Here is a 16,548-nt window from a genome sequence, read left to right on the forward strand (position 1 = left end):
CATGCTTAATGACTTACCTCGTGTTGGGTAAGACGGTTCCAACTCGGCTACTCGATAACCTTTTCTTTGCCTTTGCTCGATTCACCTCCTTTAACTCCTTGAGCTAAATCAATAATTTAACTAGTTTAATCACCTTGCTAAATATTTACAATCCAATTTCACATGTATATGTATGTTAGTATATTCGGCTAACAACCTCATGCAACTATCATGTCATCAAAAAAAATCTAATCACACATGCACATGCATTAGGTAAGTTACCTTTGCTAATTTTAAACCCAACATCACACAAGCTCTCAAGAGATGGCCGAATGCCTCTTTTGTTACCCAACTAATCATTCAACAATTCCATCCCCTTTACCACCCCTTTTATGCCTAATTATTTAAATCAAGATAAGGTCATCAACATGCCTAACCATAGCCGAATGTGCAACATTAATCTATCACCTCTATCTCTTAAATACTATCAAGTTCATTTACTTCTAATTTCTTAAGTTCAACATCTTAATGCCCATTATAGCTACTCCCATAATCTACATTTAAAAAAAAATCGGCAACACCCACATTCAACTATCTTAGCCGAATTCTCCTCCACACTTAGGCCAAAGTATGCACATTAAGCTTAATACAACTTTCATTATACCTTCCACCCTAAAACATAATTTATAAATCTTACCCTTCCTTCCATGTTTCGGTCAATTGTTCAAATTACCTCATAGCATGAACATTTTTTTTTCAACTAATCTAGCATGCTCATTCGGCCTTAACAATGAACCTCTTCTCATACAAGGACAAAAATAAATCAAATGAACCTTCCATCTAAACCCCCTTTCTACCTTCTACTCATTCAATAATACATGAAAACAACTACTAATTCTAGCACTTTGATACACGGTTTAGTGTCCAACCATCATAAAAGTTTGAATCCTTCTTAATATTGTCAAAATACATTCACAAATTGACTTAAACATATAAGAAGATTTAACTAACACTTCAAAACTTACCTCCTACTAGCAAGATGTAGTGCCGAATTGCCTAAAGGAGAATTTTCCTTTTTCTCTTCTTTGGTTTCGGTTTTGGCAAGGTGGAGAAGAATATGAACACTCCTCTTCCCTTTTTCTCTTTTATTCCATTTTATTATAATTATTTTAAGTCATTTGTTAACTAAACAAAACATAATAAATTGAAATAAGTGGAGCACCATCACTCCTTGGCCGGCCACCCATCATCTTTTGGGCAATTTGACATGCAAAACCACTCTTTTTGGTACATGCACTAATAGAGCATTTGAATTAGACTATCATATTTTTACAATGTCTCAAATTGATCCCAATTAATAATTTCTCATGCAATTGGTAAAATTAGGGAGTGAAACTTCCACATACTCATGTTCACACATAATAAGCATAGAATATAGCAAGAATTATTTTTACGACTCGGTCTTGTGGTCCCGAAACCACTTCCCGACTAGGGTAAATTTTGGGCTGTCACACTAATGGCCGATGTGATGAATGTGAAAGTGTATATATGTGATAAGGCCTAATGGCCGATATGTGAATGTGAAAGTGTATATATGTGACAGGGCCGAGTGGCCAACGTGATGGATGTGAAAGTGCATAAATGTGATAAGTCCCGAAGGGCATTTGTGTCAGCACTATATCCGGGTTAAAACCCCGCAGGCTTTATGCGAGAATATTATCACTGATTAATGTCCTTAAGCTTCGTGCTTGTACTATATCCGAGCTCTAAAGACCCGATGACCACGTGTGGGGATTATGTCCGGGTAAGACTTCGTAATAAGAATTGCTTATAAATATATTCAATGCGAAAGGTTAAACAGGTATGTACTCCAAGTTTATATGTGAGCTTGATTTGCACTAAATCATAAGGTAGTTATGTGATGCATACGAGAGCAATCTATGAGACTATTTGATACGGGGTTGCGCGCGGACCAAGATCGAGTTGCCAAGTCACGAGAAACTCCTACGAAAACCCTAAACAATTAGATCTGAAACGAAACAGAAAATTAAAAGATTAGATTTTTGAATTTTCAGATCTGAAATAAAATTTCCAAATCAGCAAAGAATCAAATTGAGAATAGAAATAAGTGTTAGGGTTCTTGAAACCCTCAAGGAGATTGTGATTCTGCCCAATTGAACACCAAGATAGTTTTCCCCAAATTTCGACAATCTAATTTCACCCAAAAAGAGTATGGAAAAACCCTAGAAATTGGGGATTTTTGGGCTGATTCCTTAAGATAGAAAAAGGCTGAAAACACAATAAGAACAGAAAATAGATTAGATAATGATTCAGCACAAGTAGAAATAAAGAAAGAATTGACAGTAAGAAATTAAAAGATAAGTCCTAAGAAGCCTTGAAATCTCGAAAGATCTCACAACTCCCTTCAAACGGCTCTAATCTCCCCTCCAAAGAACATCAATGGCAAGAAGAAGGTTGAAGATGGCTCCCACAATCAAAAAGATTGTTAAAACAACTTCTAAAGAAAACTCAAGAGAAAATCCTTGAAGAACTCAAAGAGAATTTTCACTCAAATCAAATCTGAAATTTTCAATGTAATTGTAATGTAATGTAGGGTGGTTGGCCAAGCCATATAAATAGGCCTTTCAAATGTTTTCCTAATTTAATTAGAACACTAAAACTAAAACTAAAAAAAAAACTCCTAATTATTTTAATATGGAAATTCGGCCAAGGGTCTTTTATTTGGGACTCTTGGATAAACATTTAAACTAAGTAAAATAAATAAATAAATAAAAATAAAACTTTACAACTTGGGCCACTTTGACAATTTGGCCTGATTTTCAACTAAGTATGGGTGGATTTCTTGATTGGGCTTGGAATCTTCTTATTGGGCCTTGCCCTCAAGAATTTGGGCTTTTGTGACTCGTATCATTCCCCCTTCCTCAAAAAGATTCGTCCTCGAATCTGAAAAATCAAATGAACTCGACTTTCCTCTATCGAACGGGACTAATGGCAATTGAGTCCACTGAAAAGAATAGCCATGAGATAGTAAATAGCAACGGAAACAAGCTTGTAGTCCAATCATAAGCATAACAGAACAGGTATAACGCATGTGAATGGACAGATTCAGATTACCATGCAAACAATCTAATTTACTCACCACTGCCTCGTCAAATATTTGAAACAAAGATGGACATGTTTTAAGGCATTCAGTCGTCTCACATTGTTCCCACAAACCATGAATAAATTGCGAGTAATAAATCAAATGGTAAACATAATCGTCACAAGTAGGTATTTGAAAAGATTTACATGGTTCAAAGAGTTGCATAATCATACCATGCATTAATCGACGGTCTATAGATTCACTCACACATGCATTATCAAAAACAAGAATCTTTTTATCAACCATCAAAACAGATAGATCATCAATAAATAAAATAGGACAGTCAAGCACGTTTCGATCTAAGTGTTCATCAACACGATCTTTATCACTATCCGAGGAGTACAAAAGTGTTTCAAAGGTTTCAAGCATCTTACCTCGATAAGCAAAAGAATAAGGGTCGATTTTACCTTTTTCATTTAAAACAAACCTTCGTTCATCGGGGGCATAGTGTAGTCGAATCTCCGTTGTTGAGTTAACCTTTGTCAAATGGAACTCAAACTTCATGTACAACCACATAAACTGTTTAAGGCAAGAATATAAATTGAAAACAAATTTGGCAAATTTCGTTACCTTATTCTCCAAAACAGATTTGGACAAATTCAAGGATTTTACACAAGGTAAATCAAGAGAATAACAAATCACGCTTCTTTTCGTAATGGCTTTATCAACCACAATCGAAGAGTAACAATTAATCGGATCAAAATGATGGGATCTTTTAATAACTAAGTCACCAATAGTTTTATCAATAATTTTCAAATCTGCACTGGACTCGGTTTCTAAAATTTCCTTACCTCGCTTACCTTCGGGATCATGTAGTGTGATTTCATCTTTGCTTAAGTTGATCGTATGAAAGCGTCTTTCATTTGAGAGGTATTGAAGTTGAAAGTTATCTTTCGATCTTTCGGGAACCTGAAAAGTAGCAACACAAGAAAAATTCATATCTTGGTTAGTGGAAACATTCCTCACTAGCCTTTCCTCGTCTTTTTCTTTTGTTTCTTTTTCTAACTCATTTTCTCTTCTTTCTTCAACTTCTTTTTCAATTTTCTTTTCTGTTTCACATTCCTTTTCACTCTCAATCTCTTTTTGCTCTTTTTCATTCTCTTTTTCTTTTTCCTCACTTGTTTTAACAGAATTTCTCAGTTTGATTTGGTCCTCATGGACTTGTTCCGGAGTGAGCGGCACTAAGGTAAGTTTCTTTCCTTGATGCTTGAAAGAATACCTATTGGTACGACCATCGTGAGTGACTTTTCGATCCAGTTGCCATGGTTCTCCTAGCAACAAATGGCAGGCTTGAATAGGCATTACGTCGCACACAACTTCGTCTTGATACTTACCGATAGAAAAGGCAATGCGCACTTGTTGAGTGACCCTAAATTGGCCTTCGTTGCTAAGCCCTTGTAGTTGATAAGGTTGTGGATGCTTGGTAGTGGTTAAGCAAAGCTTTTCCACCATCGTCGTGCTGGCTATGTTCGAGCAACTTTCACCATCAATAATAACTCTACAAAGCTTACCTTGTACATGGCAGCGAGTATGAAAGAGATGTTCTCGTTGCTGCTCGCTCCTTGGTTTTGCCAAAGATGATTGTCCACGATCATGAAAATCATCATCCATTCTAGTGACACGTCGAGGGCCGCGCCTTTGGGGTTGGTTATCCCTATCTTCCTTAATTGGATCTCGATATTGATGTTTTTGATTCACTCGTACCTCATTCAAAGTAGTATTCAATGCTTGAAGTGTAGCATTTATTTGTGTGATTGCAGCAGTATGTCCATCTAACTGTTGTTGGACTTTCATAAGTGCATCATTATTATCACCTTTAGACATCTTCAAAACCTGTAAAAAATAAACACTCAACACTCAAAAATAAAAGTTAGCAAACCTCACCATTAATCACTCAAAAAGAAAATTCAAATTCTCAATGAGGTCGAATTCAATCTTGTGAGTTCTTTATCAGAGTTTATATCAACCAATTAGAGAGTCTGAACCAAACTACCAAAGAATCCTAATTTGCACTAGGATGCCAAAAACTGACGAGACACCAATTGATTCGTGTTGCACCGAGGAAGAAGTTGGGCACACGTTTAAATCCTACTAACACAAGAAACAAGAAGGTGTTAGATAACGTAAAGGAAGAATAAAGGTAAACAAATGAAAACCTACAGCTAAGAATCAATAAAAATTGCTGAAAACAGAAAACCCGAAAAACTGTGGAGTAACTTGACAACTTCGTTCGAGGTGTTCCCGATCTCCAAAAATCATGAAATTAAATCTGGAGTGTCCTTATATATTTAATTTTTTATCTGGAAAATTTGGGCACCAAATTCAACCCGCTGAATATTTTTTTAATTTTTTATTGGATTTCGTCTTTTTTCAATTTTTTGACTTTTTCGACTTATTTTTTTGCGGGAAATATTTTTTTATATTCAATAACAGTGCCAAAAATATGTATGTAAAATTTCAGATCAATCAGAAAACGTTTACCCACTCAAATGAATTTTTTTCGAAAATTTTTCTGGGTAAAACTGCTGTTTGTAATTTAAAAAATAGAGATTAGTTTAGAAATCAACCAAGAACACCCAAAACGCCCAAAATCTGATACCAAATGATACGGGGTTGCGCGCGGACCAAGATCGAGTTGCCAAGTCACGAGAAACTCCTACGAAAACCCTAAACAATTAGATCTGAAACGAAACAGAAAATTAAAAGATTAGATTTTTGAATTTTCAGATCTGAAATAAAATTTCCAAATCAGCAAAGAATCAAATTGAGAATAGAAATAAGTGTTAGGGTTCTTGAAACCCTCAAGGAGATTGTGATTCTGCCCAATTGAACACCAAGATAGTTTTCCCCAAATTTCGACAATCTAATTTCACCCAAAAAGAGTATGGAAAAACCCTAGAAATTGGGGATTTTTGGGCTGATTCCTTAAGATAGAAAAAGGCTGAAAACACAATAAGAACAGAAAATAGATTAGATAATGATTCAGCACAAGTAGAAATAAAGAAAGAATTGACAGTAAGAAATTAAAAGATAAGTCCTAAGAAGCCTTGAAATCTCGAAAGATCTCACAACTCCCTTCAAACGGCTCTAATCTCCCCTCCAAAGAACATCAATGGCAAGAAGAAGGTTGAAGATGGCTCCCACAATCAAAAAGATTGTTAAAACAACTTCTAAAGAAAACTCAAGAGAAAATCCTTGAAGAACTCAAAGAGAATTTTCACTCAAATCAAATCTGAAATTTTCAATGTAATTGTAATGTAATGTAGGGTGGTTGGCCAAGCCATATAAATAGGCCTTTCAAATGTTTTCCTAATTTAATTAGAACACTAAAACTAAAACTAAAAAAAAAACTCCTAATTATTTTAATATGGAAATTCGGCCAAGGGTCTTTTATTTGGGACTCTTGGATAAACATTTAAACTAAGTAAAATAAATAAATAAATAAAAATAAAACTTTACAACTTGGGCCACTTTGACAATTTGGCCTGATTTTCAACTAAGTATGGGTGGATTTCTTGATTGGGCTTGGAATCTTCTTATTGGGCCTTGCCCTCAAGAATTTGGGCTTTTGTGACTCGTATCACTATTCCTATGATTATGTGACATCGGATCAGTGTGAGAGGTGATGTGAAATCATACGATATATCTATGTCACATGAGCTCACTTTTATGTGAAAGTTTATCTGCTTATTGTATATGATGAGATGTGCATATTCGGTAAAGGGATGGTATGCCCGAAGGAAGAGTGAAATAAAAATACGAACAACTATGTTATAATTTGATTGTTATCTGTTGACACTACTTAAAACTTACTAAGCATTGTAATGCTTACTCCGTTTACTCTGTTTCCTCTGTTTTATAGATCTCATTGCGAAGCTACAGGCTCGGGGATCGTCAGCAACTAGTCACACTATCACTATCCACTGTTTGGTACTGCTACGTTTCGGATTGTCTTATGGCATGTATAAAATAGACTAGTGGCGGAAGAATATTTTGGTTAATGTATATAGCCATGCGAAAATGGCTTATATATATTTGAGCATAATGTTATAATCATTTGGTATGGAATGGTTAATCACTATCATAATTTGTGCTATTTATGCTAAAAGAGCTAGTTGAATCATGGAAACTATGAAATAGGTAAAGTCTACCTTAAAGGCAGATGCTGGCAGCAGCAGTGATGTAGATTTGGAAAATCACTAAAAATAGTAGCATTTGAATTAAATAATGAATAAATTATGTAAACGAACCTTGATGAATCTATTTTCATAGGAAAGTAACGAAACTATCATATGGACAGTATGTTAAGAGATATTCAGGTTCTCATGAGACAGGACCAGAGATAATTAGGAGTCATTCCATATATGTATAGATTCCTCTCTGAGTCTAGTTTCTATAGAAACAAATGGTATCAGTATTGAAGCTCTGTGCAGGGAGATATCCAAGTCGTAATGCACAAAGGTCAGTGTAGTCGATCCCTGTAACATGGGAGACTTTGACTAATAAACTGTACTAATTGGCCCGACCAAAAATTCTAGAAAAAAATATGTAGATGGGCATATGAGTCTAGTTTCAGGGAAAATTTACGGGACTGGATTTCGAGTTTCAGAACTCAAGATATGATTTTTTAAGAGACTAGTATGCAGACTGGCAGCTTGTCTGGGAAATTTTTTTTAAGTGGTTTGAAGTCTGTTAACACCTCGTGTTTGACTCCGGTGACGGCCTCGGGTTCGGGGTGTTACAGTCCATTTCACAACACTTACCAAAACGTCGCTTGCATCTTAAGTGTTCTTCCATTTCACTAGAAATTTCACCCGTTGAACACATCGGAATATAACTCGGATACATGGATAATTTGCACATAAGTGCCACATATGTAATCAAGAAATCATGTAACCCGCCCCTAAGTGAACTCGGACTCAACTCAACGAGCTCGGGCGTTCGCATCCATAAATGAACTCGGACTCAACTCAACGAGTTCAGACATTTGCATCCGTAAGTGAACTCGGACTCAACTCAACGAGTTCGGATGCTCAACCATCCTAGTGACATGTCACTTGTATCCTAATCTATTCCTAAGGTTCAAACGGGCTTTTTCCCTCGATCTCACATTTGCCGTCTTCCATGGAATATCGGAACCGATACTCGGTAGCAATTCATATTTATCAAGTAGTAAACATAATTTGCATATTACTCAACATTAACCACAAAGCATAATATTTCACGATTAAAAATTAGCATATCATATAATTAACATTAATAACTTAAAAATAACATTTATGCTACATTATTTACACATGAACTTACCTTGGTACCAAAATATAAAGATTTTGCAATTTAGTCCACAATCTTTTCTTTTCCTCGATCACGACTTGAATCTCGTTTTTCTTGATCTATAATACCAAATTAATCTTATTTAATACATACATTTATCAAAACAGCATTTAATACGAACTTTAAAAAATTACACTTTTGCCCCTAAACTTTTGCATAATTACACTTTTGCCCCTAGGCTCGGGAATTAAATTTTATTCCTTATTCTTATGTTTTATAACATGCTGATCACTTTTCCATTCTATGGCAACATCAAATTCTCTCTCTAACATATACTTGTAACTATTAGGTATTTTTGCCGATTAAGCCCTTTTACTCGTTTTCACTAAAAACCGAGTAGCACAAGTTGTCTAACATAATTTAAAACCCCATATTCTATCATAAAACATCAAAATACACAAATTTCACCTATGGGTATTTTTCCAAATATAAACCCTAGGTTGAATTATTGCTAGCATAAGCTTAATCGAGCTTCCGGGATTCCAAAAACATAAAGAACATTAAAAACGGGGCTTGGAATCACTTACTATGGAGCTTGGAAGCTTGAAACAAACCCTAGCTATGGAGAACCCTTGAAATTTCAGCCTAATGAAGAAGATGGACAAAAATTGGCTTTTAATTTTGTTTTTAATTCATTTTAATAACTAAATGACCAAAATACCCTTACTACTAAACTTTCCAAAAATTCCTTCCATGTCCTAATTTTGTCCATGAACTTAAAATTGGTCAAATTGCTATTTAAGGCCTCCTCATTAATATTCCAAAACAATTTCATACTAAAAACTTCTAGAATGCAAGTTTTGCAACTTATTCGATTTAGTCCCTACTTTCAATTTAAGCACTTTAGGCATAGAATTTCATCACGAAATTTTCACACAATCATGCAATCATATCATAAACATCAAAATCATTGTAAAATAATTATTTCTATCTTGGATTTGTGGTCACGAAACCACTATTCCGATTAAGCCCTAATTTAGGATATTACAATAAAAAATATATAAAAATAATATATAAATAGATAATATAATAATAGATAGAATAACAAAATAAATAATATAGAAATATAGATTTATAAATCAAAATATATTAATATAAATATAAGAATATTTAAGCTAATGTTGATAGAATCTAATAATTATAATAATTCGATTTAAATTAAAATTTTATATATATATTTATTATTTATCTATATATTTAATATCTTTTTTATATCTTAGTTATATTTCTTTTATATTAATATAGTAATATAATATTACTAATATTACTGACTCCATTTTTATTTTCTAGTTTATTTTATATTTTAGTATATTTTACATCTATATTATATAGAAATTTTTTTATATAGATTTCATTTAATCAATCGATTTAATAGATTTAATATAGATTAAATTTATTTCTATTTAGTTTAGAGTTCTAAATAGAGATAATTAGAGTCAAAATCTTTTTATGCATTTATATATTTTATGATTATATAAATGAAATGATACATTATAAGTCTAGATAATTAGAATAAAACTCTTTTTAGACTAAAAAATTTGAATTATCTTCGAATTCGAAATAGAAATGAATGGAATAATTAGTTCTAGTTATTAAATATAAATAATTAGTTCTAGCTATTATATTATAAAAAAAATTAATTTCATTTTCATTTTTAATAATGAATAAATTCAATTTTCATTTTTATTTTTTTAGTTATCTTATTCTTATTATGGTTATATAGGATAGTCTAATAAAAGGATAAGAATAAAAATGAAATTAAAGAAAAAAAGATGCAACCCATAGAAATGAAATCCAGATCATAATGAGAGACTCTTTTCTTTTGTTTTCATTCATAAAGACAGAAGCTAAGACGAAAAAAAGAATCGACCCTTCGAGTATTCCACCAAATTGCCTGAGGAAACTGAGAGTAAGAGGGACATATATATGTTATGGAATACCCATCTATATTGAATTGCGAACACAGAAATGATAAAATATTTTCTGATTGGACCAAATAAAAATTAATATGGGTCTCCGATAGAGACGAAAGACGGATAAACAAACAAGTAAATAGGTAAAGACCCTTCGATATAAGAATCTATATCTATATAAAAAAATACGGGTTCGATTCGTCTTTTTTGAGATAGTTTTTCATTAGTATACCAATAAAAAAAAATAGGTATATCTTGCATCCTTTCTAGAGTTTTGATATTCGATATAAGGATTCCTTTACCGATAGTCAACTCCATTTGTTAGAATAGCTTCCATTGAGTCTTTGCACCCATCCTTTCCTTTTTTTTCTTATTCCCGCTTCCTGAACCTTTGTTCATGTTTATTTTCATAAAATAATAAAATAATAGGATTTGGCTCAGGATTGCCCATTTTTCATTCCAAGGTTTCTCTGAATTTGAAAGTTATCCCTAGCCCGTATCCATCGTCGGACTAGGGTTAAACGGCATTACCAAACATATCGAAACACTTCACATTCATTTCAAAAACATCATAGCAACATAGTCAAATATCAACATAAGTCCCTTTTTTAGGTCAATGAGACCTTAAACATGTATTAGGAAGAGGTCAAGACTAAACCGAACATGTTCACCACTTTCAATACTTAGAAAAATTTTCAATTCTATTGAGTTCACACGCCCATGTGTCCAGGCCGTGTGCCTCACACGGGCATCAGACACCCCCATGTGAACCAACCGTGCCAAAATAGGGCAGGCATACTAACTTTCACCCACGACCAATAGACACGCCCGTATGCTATGGCCGTGTGATACTTAGCTAGCTACTGATTTTAGCCCACGGCCATATAACACTCCCGTGTGTCAAGGCCGTGTAATTTTAAAGAGAATATTGCTTTTCTTACACGGCCACAAGACACGCCTGTGTCCCCTGGCCGTGTGGCATAATGTAGGCTTGGTTTAAGCCAACTTGCCACCCATTGTGGGTTAACCTACAACAAGGAAACAAACATACAAGTACAACCTGTAACACCCCAAACCCGGCCCAAATGTTATGGCCAGATCTGACGTGTCACATGGACTACGACTTAGTATGCTTTCGCTGGTTTAAGTTATTGGGTTGGTCTTTGTAAATAGAGCAGTTGAATGAAAAGCCAGTTTATCAATCTTTAGGCTATCCATTTGTTGTGCTTGTTGAGTCTTGAAAATGTTCATTAATTTTGAAAACCCTCCTAGCCTAACACTAGCAGTTTCGACATAGTATAAATATAATCAGAAAATAAAACCATAGCGGAAAAATAAATTTAAATAGCGGCCTTATTACAACTTAAAACCTAAAATTAAATCAGAATATAAAAATAATAAAAATAAACTAACTTAGAAAAACCAACTTTGTAGATGATGTGGCCACTCCGAATCCCTCACAGCCCCAAGCCCACTATGGTTGGGGATTTCCTGCAGAGATGAAAATAAAGGGTGAGTTCGGTAAACTCATTGTGTAACATAACCCAACCATAGCCCAAAATAGATCAAACCTCAGAGTCAAACTTATCTAGGCCTTGGCCCAATACAGAAATCAGAATGAAACCCATAGGCCCATAGCAGATACAGAACAAATATATCATGAATGCAGAAATCCAAACCCAGAGCCATCCATAACACCCCCGTACCAGCCTTACACCATGTGGGAAGACTACTCGACCCACCCAACCGCTACACACCATAGAAATTGCAGTGAGGCTGCCAGATATTGTGACGAAGTCACCAGATGCAGATATTGTGGCTAGGCCACCAGAACAGATATATATATGTGGTGAAGCCACCAGATTGCAGCGAGGCTGCCAGATATTGTGACGAAGTCACCAGAACAGATATATGTGGCGAGGCCCCCAGATTGCAGCAAGGCTACCAGAACGCTTCCTCCATCAATATAAACCCATGTCCAATGCAACAGAAATAATATGTCATGGCATACATATACAGAAACAGAACATCATGCTTTTCAGAAAAAAATAACCCCAGGGGTAAAATCGTAATTTTGCATGCATAAGGGTATTTCAGTAATTATTACCTATTGCTAAGGTTTCATGCTCAGTCTAACGTTTTCCAAGTAATCAGAAGTACTTACCTCGTCTTTTTACCAAAGCAGGCCCGTCGGCCCATTGGCCCGTTTTCGGCCCATTAAGCCCAAAAATACCGTTGTGCACGAAAATGCACACTCTGCACTCTAATAATCCAAATGCACCATATTCATTAACAACTGTCTCACGAGCGCTCGCACGCTCACGAGTTCACAAAATACCAACGTTTCGGTATTTCGACTTTTACCGATTCAGTCTAAGGGAGAGTGTCGTTTACACACCTGGTTGATGACGATTGACGACGATATCTCCCACGCGATAATCCTACAATCGATCACTAACACATTAGACTAACAAATTAAAGATAACTAACATAAATCCACGTCAACTAACCCAATCATCACACAAATTAGTCATTTACGCACAAGGGGAAAAATAGTCATTTTACCCTCCAGGGGTAAATCGGTAGTCCTACCCTACAGGGGTATTTTAGAAATTCTACAACTTATCCACTTGGGCCTACGGACCCATTGGGACCACATGGCCCATTTCATCCCATCGCGGCCCAAAATAGTCGTCCTATTGCTAGAGTAATGAGAAATACACACCTGTTAGGAGACTGCAGTTAATAGGCGCTCCAAACACTCTTAGCTGATGCCCAACCAAAACGAGCACGTCACAAAGCGAAAGGGATCAGCCAAGAAGGGTATGCCTACTCTCCTCATGGTTTGCTTTATTTAAAGCCAGCTCTCCATCTACTCTTATGTTAGCTTCCCGATGTGGGATCCATCCATCACCAGAGTTTAAAACCAACACCAATTCTTACCGTCCCAACATAGCAAAATAATCAACCTTTGCGTACCAAGGGATTCAAACCAAAGTCCTCTCACATGCCAACTCACGCCACCACCACTAGGCCATAAACTCATTTGTGTCATAAATCCAACACATTAAACTTTAAAGCGCACCTACTTGCTTCCAGATTTATTGAAAAGAAAAACCAAAATATATTGCAAGAGCCAAGACTTGAACCTTGGACCCCTTACTTCCTCTATGGCGTCACTTCCTTGTCCCCTAAGTGGCGCCACCTTGCCACTACACCACACTCCTTTTTTGTGTCATCTTTTACCCCTTTACTCTTAAAAACCCAAACGCCAATGCATCACCTGTTCATAAAATTAAAATTCCGAAGACTACCACGGATTTAACTTAAGTTTGGGCCTTCCAAAGGCTCACTAACCTACTGAAATATATATTTTAACCAACCAGAACACACAGAAATTTTAAAAAATCACAAAAACACAGAAAACTCGAAAATTGAGGAGTTACTACTCTACCCTCCTTAAAGAAATTTCGTCTTCAAAATTTTACCTGAATCAAACAGATGAGGATAGTTAACTTCATGTGGTTTAAGCTGTCGCGATGCATAAGCAACCACTTTACCCTCTTGCATCAGCACACAGCCCAACCCTACATGTGATGCATCACTGCATACAGTAAAATCTTTTCTAGACTCTGGCTGAATCAGTACAGGTGCCTCGGTCAGAACTTTCTTCAGCTTCTTAAAAGATTCCTGTTGTTTCTCAGTCCAAACAAATGGTACTCCCTTCCTTATAAGCTTTGTCAAAGGCGCTTCCATCATAGAAAATCCTTCCACAAACCTTCTATAGTACCCAGCTAAACCCAGAAAACTTCGAAGACCTCGGTGGCTTCCATTCCAGAATCGCTTCAATCTTTCGAGGGTCCACCTTGATCCCTTCAGCAGAGACAACATGCCCCAAGAATGTTACCTCTCTCAACCAGAACTTACACTTACTGAATTCCGCATAAAGCTCCTTCTCCCTCAGCACTTGCAGCACAATACGAAGATACTCATCATGCTTCTCCTCAGTTTCAGAATAAACCAGAATATCATCGATAAAGACGACCACGAATCGATCCAAGTATGGCTGGAACACTTGATTCATTAGATCCATAAATGCCACAGGTGCGTTCGTCAACCCAAATGGCATAACCAAGAACTCATAGTGACCATACCGAGTTCTGAATGCCGTATTGTGAACATCCACCTCCTTAACCCTCAACTGATGATACCCAGATCGAAGGTCAATCTTGGAAAATACTGAAGCTCCTCTAAGTTGGTCGAAGAAATCATCGATTCTCGACAGTGGGTACTTGTTCTTAATCGTCAGTTTGTTCAACTGCCGATAATCGATGCACATCCGCATTGACCCATCTTTCTTTACGAACAACACTGGTGCTCCCCACGGAGACACACTTGGTCTAATGAAGCCTCTATCTAATAACTCTTGAATTTGGGCTTTCAGCTCCACCAACTCCTTCGGTGCCATCCTATAAGGTGCAATGGACACCGGTGCCGTTCCAGGCAACAAGTCGATTCCAAAATCAACATCTCGGTTCGGGGGCAAACCCGGAAGCTCCTCTGGAAAAACATCTTGAAAATCCTTAACGGTTCTAATTTTATCCACTGTCAGATCCTCAGTTTTCAATTGGCTTACAAATGCCAAATAAGCCTCAGATCCCTTTCGAATCCACTTCTCGGCTCTCAATACCGACACCACATTAGACAGATAATCCCTACGCTCGCCTATCACCAAAACCTCCTCATCCTTTGTGGCCTTTAACATTATTCGCTTAGCAGCACAATCCAGAGTAGCCCTATGCTTAATAAGCCAATCCATTCCCAAAATGATATTGAATTCTCTAAAAGGTAGCTCCATCAGATCTCTAGAGAAAGCTTTTCCTTGAGTTTTTATAGGCACATCTCTATACAGTTTATCTACCCTAACCGAGTGGCCCAAAGGACTTAGTACATATACCCCATTCACGGTCTCCTCAGAGAGCACACCCAGCGACCCAGATATAGTACATGCAACATATGAATGGGTAGATCCAACATCTATCAACGCAGTGTATGGCATACTGGAAATCAGAAACGTACCAGTTATGACATCAGGTGCATCACCCTCCTCTCGGCGACGAGCTGCATACACTAACGCCGGCTCTCAGCAAATCCAGCACCCTTGCCAGGCACTCCTCTTCCCCGACCGTTTCCATTACCACCACTGCCATGCCCACGTCCTCTCAGAAACTGTGGTCCACCCCTCACTGGTTGAGCGACCCTCTGCTCTAAAACTTGAACCTGATCTGGTTCCTGGGGACAATCCTTAACACTATGCTCCATAGATCCGCATTGGAAACAAGCACCAGAACGTTTCCGACACTCACCCATATGCATCTTCCCACAATTCTTACAACCCTGCGGTTTAACAGCATTCATCGATACTGCTCGAACTGGCTCCATTACCCTTGCTCTCTTGACATTCCTGTTCATACCACCTGAAAGTCTTGAATCTCTTCTAAAATGGTTCCGATCTTTCTCACGATTCTATCTTTCTGTATGCTTCACTTCCTCAGCTATCTTAGCTTTCTCCACTAAAGCAGCAAAGTTACGCTCCCTCTGCGGAGCAATCAGCACCCTAAGTTCATCTCTCAGACCATCCTCGAAGCGTACGCTACGCTCATACTCTGTAGCGACAATCTCAGAAGCATACAGGCTCAGTCTCAGAAACTCAGACTCATACTCAGCCGTTGACTTACTCCTTGGACCAGGTTCAGAAATTCTTTTCGGCAAGCGTCCATGTAACTAGCCCCAACATACTTTCCTTTGAAGGTTGTTTTAAATAGCTCCCAAGTCACACTATCAGCAGGAGTTCCATCTCTCACCGTGAGCCTCCATTGATAAGCCTCATCCCTGAGTAACGATATGGCTCCCTTCCGCTTCTGCTCCACAGAGCAGTCCAGATCATCCATAATCCGCTCTGTGGCTTCTAACCAATACTCAGCCACATTCGGAGCTACACCAGATACGCCCATAAATATCTCTGCTCCATTGGCCCGGAGCCGCTTAAAAATAGACCCTCGAATTCTGTTTCCCGTACTTGCCCCAGCAACCCTTTCCAAAACTCGGAGCATTGCCTGGGATAGAGCATCGTCCCCGGCACCTCGATCATGAGACTCT

This window comes from Gossypium hirsutum, chromosome A12 (genome assembly GCF_007990345.1).
Source record: "Gossypium hirsutum isolate 1008001.06 chromosome A12, Gossypium_hirsutum_v2.1, whole genome shotgun sequence".
Classification (NCBI taxonomy): domain Eukaryota; kingdom Viridiplantae; phylum Streptophyta; class Magnoliopsida; order Malvales; family Malvaceae; genus Gossypium; species Gossypium hirsutum.